General features: G+C 46.4%; 1 pseudogene; it reads right to left on the reverse strand.

The window, feature by feature from the left end:
- Positions 1-10,284: 10,284 nt before the first annotated feature.
- Positions 10,285-10,712, reverse strand: LOC123786154 (small ribosomal subunit protein eS25 pseudogene; annotated as a pseudogene).
- Between the last annotated feature and the right edge of the window lie 1,239 nt (positions 10,713-11,951).

Here is an 11,951-nt window from a genome sequence, read left to right on the forward strand (position 1 = left end):
GAGGATTTTACAGCCTCCCATGAATTCATTCTGGGAAGATTTACAGGACATGTACTGTGTGCCAGGGAGGGATGTATAGATATGAAGACTGCAGGGGCCCCTTCTCATGAGCTCTTCATCCTCCAGAGAGATGAGAAAGTGGGAGCTGGAGGAGGCGAAGTCCAGTGTTGGAGCAGCTACTGTCAGCTCAGCTGGGGTTGAGGGTGATTAGGGCTACCTCCCCACAGGGCAAGGTGGCTGTGATCTCATTAGATCTGCAGCCAGCAAGGCTCAGTGCTGACATGGTCTCAGAGGGATCACCCCATGTTAGCTAATTGGTCCCCTAATGGATTCTTTCTTCCCTCACAAGTGGCTTTCAGGTTCCTAAGGAAATTCAGTTCTGTTGCAAGAGTCAGTAGACTTTACCTCACACTCCCTCCCTTGCTCAGAACCCAAGACATTGCTCAGGGATCACATTTTCACAGCCCAAAGTCAGTATACCTCCTCTGATATCTGAAGATGAATTTGCAATCAATGAAAACATCTTCCCAACCTCGGAAATGTGGTTTTAGGCACTGTTGGATAAAAGGTGTTGCTTAAAGCAATCTCCACCCCAAATCTCTTTAACAAGAAAAGCTTTTGACATTTATCAATTACTTACTTTATGACGGGTTCTATATATGTATTCCTCATTGAATCCTTCTAACAACCCTATGGGTAGGTCCTAGTATTATCTCCAATTTATGGGTAACTGAAGTTGAGAGAGTCAATGATTAGCTCAAGATCACATCAGGGGGAAATGACTTAGTGGGGATTTGTAACTCCTGAGCCCATGCTTTGAGTCTAAGTAGCTTAAGCACCACGTTGAACTGGGTCTTTATCTGAAATAATGGAACACCCAAGGCAAATCTCTGTTTTAGGCATTTTCAGAAGGGGGGGGCTTCTCAGCCTTGGAAAAGTGTGTAGTTTGAGGAATTTATGTTTATCATAATATTTACTACATAGTTTTATATTTTTAAGAATGACACTGGTAAAGACTCTTTCATATGACCTTAATTAAGGGAGGGTAGTCATCTAGAACACCCAAGTGGGGAGAAGCCCAAGGCGAAACATGTCTCCATGGTGCTGGCAGCAATGAAGGAGGGAATAGTTACCCATCTATAAAGTGGGCGGGATCACAGCACCTGCTCATTAGGGTGACTGTGAGTATTTAGTGAGGTAAGTTCTGTAATCCTAGAACTGTGCTCAGTAAGTAACTATAATTGATTACATGAGGTTTTAGAAGGAAAGTAGTGGGGGCGCCTGGGTAGCGCAGTCGTTAAAGCGTCTGCCTTCGGCTCAGGGCGTGATCCCGGCGTACCGGGATCGAGTCCCACATCGGGCTCCTCCTGGGAGCCTGCTACTTCCTCTCCCACTCCCCCTGCTGTGTTCCCTCTCTCGCTGGCTGTCTCTCTGTCACATAAATAAATAAAATCTTTAAAAAAAAAAAAAAAAAAGAAAGAAAGAAGGAAAGTAGTGCAACTAAGTAATAAAAGTATTTTTTTGTTAAAATAAACGGGCATGCATGTGCAGCAACATGGACGAAACTAGAGGGTATTATGCTAAGTGAAATAAGTCACAGAAAGACATACCCTTGATCTCACTCATATGTGGAATTTAAGAAGCAAAACAGATGAACATAGGGCAAGGGAAGGAAAAATAAAATAAAATGAAAATTGAGAGGGAGGCAAACCATAGAGACACTGAACTCTAGGAAACAAACTGAGGGTCGCCAGAGGGGAGGTTGGTGGGAGGATAGGGTAATTGGGTGATGGACAGTAGGGAGGGCACGGGATGTAATGAGCACTGGGTGTTATGTAAGACTGAGGAATCACTAAACTCTACCTCTGAAACTAATAATACACTATATGTTAATTAAATTGAATTTAAATAAAAAATTTTAAAAAGAAAAAAATGGGTAGGATATGACTAGAATGAAAACTTTGCATATATTTAAAAAGAATTCAGTAGTCTCTCCTTATTCAAGACCCCCAGTGGATGCTTGAAAAGCACAGACAGTCCTGGGCCCCATATACACCATTTTTCCTATACATACATAGCTATGATAAAGTTTAATTTATAAATCAGGCACAGTAAGAGATTCACAGTGGTAAAATAGGACAACTGTAATAATAGACTCTAATGAGACTTATGTCAATGTGGTCTATCTCTTGGTGTCTTACTGTGCCATCCTCACCCTTCTTGTGATGAGGGCAGATGATAAACTGCCTACATGTGAGCTGAAGCGCGAGGGATGGCGCGGGCATGCGGTGCAGCTCCGGCCTCTTTGTCGGAAGGAGGACCATCTGCTTCCCGACCACAGCCAACAGCAGTAACTGGAACCCAAGCCGCAGATAAGGGGAGAGACGGAAGATAAACTTCAAAGAAGTTTCGTGCCTGTTATGGAAACTCTTTGGGATCTGCCTTAGACGTTTACCTCTCTTCTGCTTTGGGGGCTGTTTCAGTGCAAATGGCTAAGTTGCCAGACCCTGAAACAGCCTGCGTAAACATGAGATGTAAATGAAGCCTTTGAGACCTGGGCACCAAAAGCGGCCCAAACTGTGTTTGTTGTTTTCCCGAACTCCCTGGTAGCTACTAAAACCCGGGAGGGCTGGTGGCAGGGTCTGGGTTCCAGATACCAGCTAGAAAGGGAGCTCAGTGGGGAGAAGGAATACTTTCTAAGAAGTGCGGCAAGCCTGAGGAACCTTGGTAACTTCCTCCTGGGAGCTTGCTTATCTCCTTTCTGCCTCGCTCTAGAGATTAGCCAGTCAAACCCGTCGGACCACTCTTGAGAAGGAGGCCGACCTCATACCATTATTTCCTTTTTGCAACTCTGACACCCGGAGAGGTTGTACTATTCCCCACAGTCGCAGGAAATGTTAGGTGACCAAGAGGCTCAGGAACGTGTCTTCCAATGTCTATTCTCGTACACTCGCCACACTAGACCACTAGGCATCTCAACATGGTCCTTCTAGAGAATCAGGTTTAGGAGCTCTGCACATGGAGTGAGACAGATCAGAGTTCAAATCCCAGCTCCACCTCTTACATGTGTTACAGGGAACATTTCATGACCCTGTTAAAGCTTCAGTCCCTGCCCCTGTATTTAAACGTAGGGAGAAAACGAGATGATCTCCTTAAAGGCTGAGCACAGGACCCGGCAGAGAGTAATGCCTTAAAAGATGTTAGCTGTTTATATTCCTTCTTATAAGTAATTCAAAGAAGTGCATTTTAGGATTTTAGGGGGCAGAACCTGAACAATTTTTCAGGTCCACCTCTTGGCCTTCTTACCTCCTCTGGAAGCTGTGTGAGACTGCCCTTATTCCCATCTGTCCCTCGGCAAAAGCTGAAGTTTCTGCGGCGTATGAGGGCCTGGCGGTAAATACTTCGCAATAACACCTGGATTGAGATAAGAGGGGTCTTTGATATACCTTTAAATCTAATGGGGAGGGGGGGATGCGAGGTGGTGCATATTTACCAAGAAAAGAAAAATTGGCTCTGTGACAGCTGTGTGCCCTGCTGAGCGAGATTTCTGCGGTGAAGGATGAATTAGTGGGGTCACATTCCACACCCAAGTCCTTGCACTGAAGAGCAGCTAGCTCCTGGGGAACTGGCTTGTTTACTCCGTGGATCCAATGGAGCAGAACCTCACTCCTTGCTTACTGCTCCCAAGAAGGATGCCCAGCCCAGGGACCCAGGAGAAGGCTGTGAAAGAAAAAGCAGAAAAACTCAATGACGCTTGTTAAAAACCGTAAGGCAGAATTTATTCAAGCCCACCGCAGTGGGGTTTTACAGTAGGGGGAATTGGGCTCAACTCAGAATGCAACATGGCCAAGTGGGAATTTGTAGCCAAGGAGGAGGGTGGGGTCAGTAGGTGAAAAATTACTAAGAGGAAACATCAGGGGTAAGGGGGTATCTGGCTAAGCCCAGGTCACAAGATTCTTGCTGAAGGCAGGCCAGGGACACAGACATCACCTGGGGGCAGGGGAGAATGAAGAACCCGAGGGAGGTGAGCAGATTTTGAGGGGTGTGTGTGTGTGTGTGTGTGTGTGTGGTTCTGGTCAAAATGACATAGCAGGGGTTTTGCTAAAACGGGGTTTTACAAGAAAGTGGACAGATGAGCCTAGGAGAAGGCTCAGGAGCCTGACTGAAGTTTGGTCCAGCAAAGAATCTCTGTCAAGGCTGTAGGTCTGACACTCCCCAGTGCCAGCCAGCGCTTGGGGCTTCCTGGAGCCTCTAACCTTTGTGAAGGAAGTCATTGCTGCAGAAAGAATTCAGACAGGTTTACAAACACCCAGATCTGAGTGGGGGAGGAGAAGCAACTGGTGCAGTCAGGGGTCCTTGTCTTACTGAGAGAATTTGCAGTTCAGGAGGAAAGGAAACCTAGGGCAGACAGGAATCGGTCTTCTGACCCTCAGTAGCCTGGAACATCAGTGGGATTTTCTCAAGGAGGCTAAGGCACTTTCTATTATCTTCTTTGTTATGCAACCATCTAGGGGAAGAGCTGGGTTTTTTTGTTGTTGTTGTTGTTTTGTTTTGTTTTGTTTTGTTTTGTTTTGTTTTGTTTTAGAGCTGGGGTTTTTAATCAGCCCCCACAGTCTTTCCAGAGATGGGTCTCTGCCCAGAGAGGCCAAATGGCCAGGCTCAGGTGTGCTGAAAATACAAGCTCAGGGAGGCTGCCTTGCATCTCCACTTGCTGGGGCTTGCCTGTTAACAGAGGGACAGAGGGACAGAACCCCACCTAGTTCCTACTAATCACATTTTTATTATGGAAGAGATGAAGGGTAAGCTCTAGGTATTTGACTCGGGACAGAACCTGGGATGGAGGCTCCCAGCTTAACTCTTTCCTGACCAGCACAAGTTCAGCAGGACCCATGCAAAGATTCCACCTACCCTGTCCTCCTCTTTTCCCACAGACTACTCAGAAGTCTGCAAAACCAGATTATTTTTAGCCTTTGAGGCGAGGCTGATCGACCCCTCACCTCCCCCATTCTTTTGAAATGGAGACTCCTTTTTGCTGCCAGCCCGGCCAGGGTGCCTGGTTCTCTCCTGCGCTGTCAGAGAGCAAAGCAGGCTCAGAGCTGCACCTCAGCAGGGACGGGAGTGCAGAGGCGCCACTGACCTGCCAGGAGGAAGGGTTTAAAGGAACTGAAGCATGAGAGACTATGGACTGTGAGAAACAAACTGAGGGCTTCAGAGGGGAGGGGGGTGGGGGAATGGGATAGGCTGGTGATGGGTAGTAAGGAGGGCACGTATTGCATGGTGCACTGGGTGTTATACGCAACTAATGAATCATCGAACTTTACATCGGAAACCGGGGATGTACTATATAGTGACTAACATAATATAATAAAAAAAACATTAAAAATAAATAAATAAAAAATAAAGGAACTGAAGTCCCGGGGCTTTTAGCTGTCATGCTTTCAGTAGTCAGTCCATTTGTTCATCCAAGCGGATAGGCGGGATCCCGGAGAGCCGCCGGAGGGGAGACAGAGAGACACAGAGAGGGGGTCGGCAGCCGGGTGTTATTTCCAAGGAAGGATTGATTACTCGGGTAAGTACAGTAATACCCTTTCTGTGATTTAAAAAATGCCTCACACCACAGTTCTCATCACTTAGGAAGTGCGTCTTTAAAAAAAATGATCAAGAAATATTTAAACACATGAAAAAATGCAGAGTACATTGTAATTCAGGGGTATGAACTCCTAACACGCCGAATTAACATTTAGCCCTATTGAATTTTATTTAATTTTAAGGAATAAAACATTACAAGTATCCGTTGAAGCCCTCGTGTGCTCGCTCTCCATTTCTCTACCCCATATGAGGGGCTGTGCATCTTTCATTCTGTCATAAGAAGTTTCAAAGCAGTCAGAGAAATAAAAACTTGTAAATTAGCCACTACCATTGAGACATTCCTTTAACTTGTTCTTCTTCTTCAGGTCAGCTACGTCATATCAGTTCCAGTAAAATGTGTGTCTGCTACCAGAAATTGCAATACAACCTCAAGTCAGATTGTTGGTTCTGGAATGAGTCTGAAATGGCCTTAAGCATTACCACTGAGAAAACTAAGGCCCCCCTGTGGTGTCTGTATGCTGACACTGTGCAGACTCAGGTGCAGACGCTGGGAAGGAGGAACCCCAGCACCCCCGGCATAGACCCTAACATAGGAGAGGGGCTCCGCAAACACTTGTTGCATGATTGCCTCTGTTAATGAACATATGAGTAATTAAATCCAGCCCACACTGCACGGATGGTTTGCGCCCTGAACTTCCTCCTAATCAATGAAAATGTGTTAGAAAGGGATTTATCTTGTTACTTATTTGTTACTTCATAAAACTTTCTAACTATAGAAAAGTCTGCTTGGGATCTTTAAACACTTCAGCTGGCCAGTAGGTTTTCATTACTATGCCTGAGAAAGTGTTAGCTAGGAGAAGTATACGCACACATACACACGCGTGAGCATGCCTAAGGAAAGAAATTAGAACCTACAATCAAACAGTGTTTAGCACAGTCCAATAAAATGCCCAGAAGCTAGTTGCCCTGGGACGGTACATCCTATTTGTTTATTGGCTGTCTACTATGTGCTAGGAAATAAAGAATGGATACACCACAGCCCTACAGGAGCACGGGGGATTGGGAGCACACATTTTTCACCCGGTGTGGCATTTATGAACTTACTGCCTCGGCTGAGGGGCACAGTTGGTGGCCGCAGGGAGATTTAAAAACTCCCAGACATGCCAGCTCATTGGTTGGGACTCAAAGCCAGGTTTCAGTAACACCAAGCTCTAACTTAGCCCAGATTGCTTCCCAGAGTGCTCAAGGGGTGGCATCAATTTCTCCCCAGGAATCCAGGCTGGACAGGGGGCAGGTGGAGGGAGGCCCAGGGTGGTGAGGTGTGGGGCAGAGAGCTATCAAGACCACGTGGGGAGGGGCCTGATGCTGGGACTCTTGGCTGGATGGTCATAATACGATCTACGGCCGACTGCCGGTCAGGCGCTGCCTTACTCGTTGAATCCTTGCAACAAACCTGTGAGGTAGGCACTATTAAATCCTCATGTACGGAGGAGGAAACCAAGGCTCAGAAAGCTTACGTAACTTGTCCAAGGTCACACAAAAGGAAGTAGCAGAGCTGAAGTTCTTTCCCAGGCCAGGGACGCCACAGCTCTTAATTAATTAATTTTTAAAAATTGAAGTGTAATTTACTTACAGTAAAATTCACTCTTTTTAGTGGCGTACAATTCTATGAGCACTGACAAATGCGCACAGCTGTATGACCACCACCACATCAACAGACACAGCAGCGCCATTATCCTCAAAAATTCCCTTGTGCCTCTTTGTAGCCAGTCCTCTCCTTCCATTCACCAGAAGCCCGGGGCATCCAGGGATCTGTTGTCTGTTTTGCCATTTCCAGAATGACCTATAAATGGAATCATATAGCCTTTTGAGACTTTTCACTTAGCAAAATGCATGTGCGATTTCTTCTGCTGTTGCTGCGTACATCTGTTGTTTGTTCCTTTTTCTGGACCAGCCCTGTTACATTGTATGGATGTACCACTCTTTGTTTCCATCTGCTAACTGAAGGGCATTTGGGTGGGGCCCAGTTTGGGGCCATTATGAGTAAGTGTGCATAAACATTTGTGTACAGGTTTTTGTGTGAACTAAGTCTTCATTTCTCTTGGGTAAATACCTAGGAATGGGCTTGGGTAGCTCGTGCTTCTAACCAGGCTCCAAGGTGTTCAGGAGCTGGATCTTCAGAGGTGTTCACAGCCCCTCTTTTGGGGGTGAGTGCATGAAGAAAAAAATGTATATATGTATTTTGGATTCACAACCTTTCAGAAAACTGAGAAGTAATTGGTTTTGTTCTAGTCTTCACATTTTTTAATATAGGAAAAATGATGTTATCATCATAACAATTAAAGTCTTAAGCTTAAAACGTGATTTTTGATTCATGACAGGTGCTAAAAACTAGACATTACTCTTTTTTACGACTTGTAATCTTAGTTCTCACACCCAAATAAAAGTCCACCTTTTCCCCGACGATGTGTACGTTATTAGGTGTTTCGTGTGGCACTGTGAAAGCGATTACAGGAGAAGGTGCAAGTGAGGTTTTTCTTTCCCTCCTCCTTAGAAGTCTGCTCTTTCCTCTCAGCTTTATTTTAACTCCAATTCCATTCTCCTCCACCTCCCTAGTCCCCTCCCTTATTCTTACCCATCATCTGCTTTGGGAGAGGGAGCTAGGTTCTCAAATGGAAGCCTCCTTGCTATATTTGGTTAAAATCTCTCTATCAAGTCGAGGGCACTTAGACATCAGCTAAGCCACGTCACCTCACTTTGTGTCCTGATGTGTGCATGTAAAGCAGTGTGTGAAACCTCCCACTTCGAAAGAAACTGTTCTTCCCGTTTTTACATGGTGAGTCACTGGCTCTCCCACAGGATGGGTTTTAGTGAATTGACAAAATGAAATAGGACTCAGTGAAAAGATTTCACCTGCCATGCCTCTCTCGTGTAGGTAGAGGGATCATTTTCTCCTTCTTTGGGCTGGATGTATCGAGAACCTCTCTCAGAGTTCATGCTTGACTGGTTCCATATTCAACATAAGCATAAGCAAAGATCGAGAAAACCCTCATTGCTGTGCTCTGTTGGGCTCATTTTCAGAAAACGAGTGTGTTATCTTTTGAGGTTTCTGAGTGCTTGAGCCTGTGTTCTCCTGAAAGCAGAGCCTGACAGGAATGCTTCTGTGAGTCGTCTTATTTCAGAGTGAAACAGGGAAGGAGGAAGAGCCAATAAAAGGACGTGTTATTGAACTGGCCACCTTCTGAGAAGCTTTATGAAATGCATCTCAGGAACATAGGGAGATGAGGAAGAGGAAATGGTGACGCATTTCTGCTTCTGCTCTCAGCCCCCCAGTGGGCAAGGGCAGTCCCACGGGCATCAGTACCCATGCGCTGGCCTGGTCTGCGGCAGAGTGTGGGGAAAGCCGTGGATAAGATCCCCACACGGGCCCACTGGCTACACATTGTCATTTCAACAGCTGCTGGTGTTTGTTGGGTTTCAGCCTGTTGCTGAGTAAACGGCAAAGCTCTTCGGAAACTCCTAGGACCTGGATCCAGCCTTTTTCTTCCTATAGCGGTGGCTGTGAAACTCTAGTTGCCTCATGTGAGCTGGCATGAGTGGTGGCTGTAGAATTTCTGTTTGGAAGAGGCTGAGGGCAGCTGCTGGTTGGGGCTTGGTAGTAGGTCTTGAAGCTGTGTTTGCAGAGCAGACACTGCTTTACTTAGTATGTTAATTTGGTGGTGGTTGAAGGATAGTGGGGGCTCTTAGCTCTGGGCACAGACACCAAGGGTGAGGTCCTTTTGAGCCAGTTCTGCCCATGGTAGCCCAGAGTCTTCCAGGCTTTCCATGCCTAATCTCTCCCAAATTGTGCAGGGTGCTTGGCTGGGCTCTTTCCATTTCTCCTGTGTGCCAATCTGGCCTGCCCACTCCCTCACTAGGGAGAAGTTGAAGGTGAGCAAAGAAGCAATCCTCTCCCAGAACAGGAGCTGTAAATGAGGTCTTGGTTGCCAAGCCTTCAGGGAAATATCTTCACTCCCCAAAGTCTGTGTGACTCCTGGACTCCAGGCGGTGTGATCCAAGCACAACAGAGAGAGCTGGCAGTTACGCAGTGTCCTCTGGTGCCAAGTTTTCGGAGCAGGAGCCATGGCCGTCACACTTACTCAATCAGCCCTTAGACCTGAAGGAAAGGTGACCTCTTTAGCATGTGATCTGTATTCCTTTATGCATGTCTTAGCTTGAAAAGCAGTTGCGAATGACCATGCATCTGTAATCCTCTGCAGTTGTCTCTTAAACCTTGGTTTTGCTCCTGGTAAACATTACCTTTTCTTCCCCAGTTAGCTTTGATTTGGAGGAGGGGACAGGGCACAGTGATGAAGCTAATTGTCTGGAATCCCCTTGCTTTGTGGCTTTGCTGACCTGTCTTTGCCATGTCATTCTCCCTGCCTGTCCCTGCTTCTAGCCATCCAGAACCTGTCCTTGAAGCCCCGCCTCCTCCCAGGGGTCTGTCTGCTCCAGCTCCCAGAGCTCGTCTTTGAAAACCCAGCACGTTTTTGTTCAACTCACTTAGCTATGCATCACTTCTGCCTAATGACAGCTCTAGTCTTGTCATTTATCTTTTCAGCTACTTCTGTCTTATCTTTGTCTCCCTCACCCGCAGCAGACTGTAAGCTCCTTGAATTTGCTATATTTATTTTTGATTTAATAACAGTTTGTTTTTCAAAACGTACAGTTGGTGGGACCTGTGTGTGCATCTTCCCCGGCAGCTGGGGCATCTCCACCCTTAGTGTTTCTGGTTCAAGGGATTTGAGCTCATGCCTTGAAACTGCTTCAATGAATCCTTTACTGAGGAGCTCCTGAAGGGCTGCCCTGGCCAGGGAACCCCAAATCTTCAGTCTCTACAAGACAACAGCTGGGGTTATAAGCTTATAGTTGGGAACTTCCTTACAGAGTTTGTCATATGTCACTTTGTCAAACAAGACCAGGTCATTGAGCTTGTGCTGAACTTTGCCTTTGGACCACTTCTTCTTTTTGGCCTTGCCCCCAGATTTGTTCAGTGGGTCTTTGTCTTTCTTGGGCGACTTTCCAGGATCTTGTTTCTTGTCGTCCCTGCAGCATAGTGAAGCTCGGAGAGCAGCTGCTCTCATTGCAGGCTCACTAAGATGTCGGACAAAAAAGCTCCTTGAATTTACATTTCTCTGCACCCTGCACAGGGCGTAGTCCAGTGTCTTGGATACAGTAGCAATCAATAATGCTTTTTGAATCAATAAATGAATAGAGGGGGCGCCTGGGTGGCAGAGCGGTTGAGCATCTGCCTTCGGCTCAGGGCGTGATCCCGGCGATCTGGGATCGAGTCCCACATCAGGCTCCCCCGCTATGAGCCTGCTTCTTCCTCTCCCACTCCCCCTGCTGTGTTCCCTCTCTCTCTGGCTGTCTCTATCTCTGTCGAATAAATAAATAAAATCATTAAAAAAAATAAATGAATAGAAAAAAGACTCGTGAAGATTTGGGGAAGGACACTCTTATGGCCTCTATCTCTACTGGATCTTAAATATGTTCGAGAAATTAGGTGGTCTGGAGCCCTATCTCCGGCATCCAAATAATGAGCACTTTGTACCAATCTTGTCAGGTTTGCTTGCTAGCATCTTTATTGCTTCCACAAACATTTATTAAATACTATTGCTAATGACAGTCATTAATGGCATAGGCTATGGAGAGAGGGCACCTTGGTTCAAAACCCAGCTCCTTCTTCTAGGCTGCATGACCCTGGACAAGTGACTTAAGCTCTCTGAGCTTTATTTTCCTAATTTGTAAAATGGGAATAATGATAGTGCTGGACTCTATTGAGATGAGGTAATGTATATAAAACATTTGGCAGGGACCAAATGGAGAGTGCTCAGAGGAATAAGATTTGGTGCCTGTCTGTGGCACCGACAGAGAAATGCACGCTAATGCAACTGTGTGTCTTGAGTGCCCAGAAGCCAACCAGGAAACATGGATTTGAGTGCAAGTACTTTGTTTGGGAAGAGATGCCAGGAAGCTCTGGGAGGGGAGTGTGGAAGAGAGATAATCCACGATGCCTTAAGGAACAGGTTACCACTATGGGCACCTGGGGCTCAGTCCTGCCCGGACCTCTGGGAGACAGCAGAAAGCAAAACTCAGAGCTGTTCCCCCTCCTCCCAAGGGCAAGAAATTCGGGGCATTTTTCACCATCTCCTGTTACTCATTGCTTGAGGGTTGCTCCCAAAGGCTGACCTCTCCTGCACTTCCACACGAAACTCTCAGACCAAGAGTGAAAGGTGCCCACAGAATACAGGGTCAGAGTCCCCACTGGACAACATGTGGGGACTGTCGGTGGGGTATGGATGATAATGCTTGCTATGAGT

The sequence above is a fragment of the Ursus americanus genome, chromosome 7, assembly GCF_024610735.1.
Source record: "Ursus americanus isolate L20-20 chromosome 7, mUrsAme1.1.p, whole genome shotgun sequence".
NCBI classification, from domain to species: domain Eukaryota; kingdom Metazoa; phylum Chordata; class Mammalia; order Carnivora; family Ursidae; genus Ursus; species Ursus americanus.